At 36.5% G+C, this 906-nt stretch overlaps 1 non-coding gene across 1 annotated transcript; it reads left to right on the top strand.

The window, feature by feature from the left end:
* The first annotated feature begins 528 nt into the window (after window positions 1-528).
* Window positions 529-641, top strand: TRNAL-CAA. The gene is made up of 2 exons: window positions 529-566; window positions 596-641. It is a non-coding gene; the product is annotated as a tRNA-Leu (tRNA).
* The last annotated feature ends 265 nt before the right edge of the window (window positions 642-906 follow it).

The raw sequence follows: 906 nt of genomic DNA, 5'->3' as shown, positions 1-906 counted from the left end.
TCCACACAGAAGACGCTTTAGCTGAGAATCGAACAGGACAACGTCTTACTGTGAGGTGACAATGCTACCGCAGCACTGCCACCGCAGCTTTTTTCTCAGAGGCATTATTCTAAAACACTCTAGTGGGAATGTGTAGTTCATTGAATAAAGGGCTGGATGAAATCAGATATATCAGTCATGGAAACAGCTCAGTGAATCACAGATGATGCTGGCAATTTATGTTTAACAAACTATGAGTACATGCCTCAACAATGACTTGTTTTGTCTTCTTCCTTTTCCTTCAGAAGGGGGAAGGACAAAGCGAAACAACCAAATAATATGTTGTTGGCATAAGCAAGTGAAATGACTGAAATACTTTTACCCCTAGCTTTGTATGCTATTTGTAAGCTATTTGAATCACATACTTTTCAAAAGAATTCAGTTCAGCAGCTGACAGTAATGATAACTACTGTTTACCATATTTCATTTCTGATATGCTGATGTTTTTGTAACCCCTAGAGGGAACAGTCATTCAACAACCAAGCGTCTGTCAGGATGGCCGAGTGGTCTAAGGTGCCACACTCAAGGTACAAAATTCCTTACACAGACATGGGTATTCTGGTCTCCAGTTGGAGGCGTGGGTTCAAATCCCACTTCTGATAGTAGCTTTTCACCACTCTGACTATTACCAAACTACCTTGTATTTACAAATATAATTAAACTTGCTATTTTTTTTTTATCTGTTGCCAAATTAAATTTATTATTTCTGCAGTATCATTAATTTTCTCCCTGAGGCAATTACCAAACTGCTTTATTCAAAATATAAATAAACTTGTATTCACAAATGTAATTAAACTTTTTTTTCCATTTTACTTGTTGCCAAATTGTTTATACTCAAGAACGTTTAAACTCTTACTATAAAGTTGC

Source organism: Protopterus annectens, chromosome 4.part0 (assembly GCF_019279795.1).
Source record: "Protopterus annectens isolate FY-2018-M chromosome 4.part0, PAN1.0, whole genome shotgun sequence".
In the NCBI taxonomy this organism is placed as follows: Eukaryota; Metazoa; Chordata; order Ceratodontiformes; family Protopteridae; genus Protopterus; species Protopterus annectens.
This window is presented reverse-complemented; position numbering and strand designations above follow the sequence as displayed.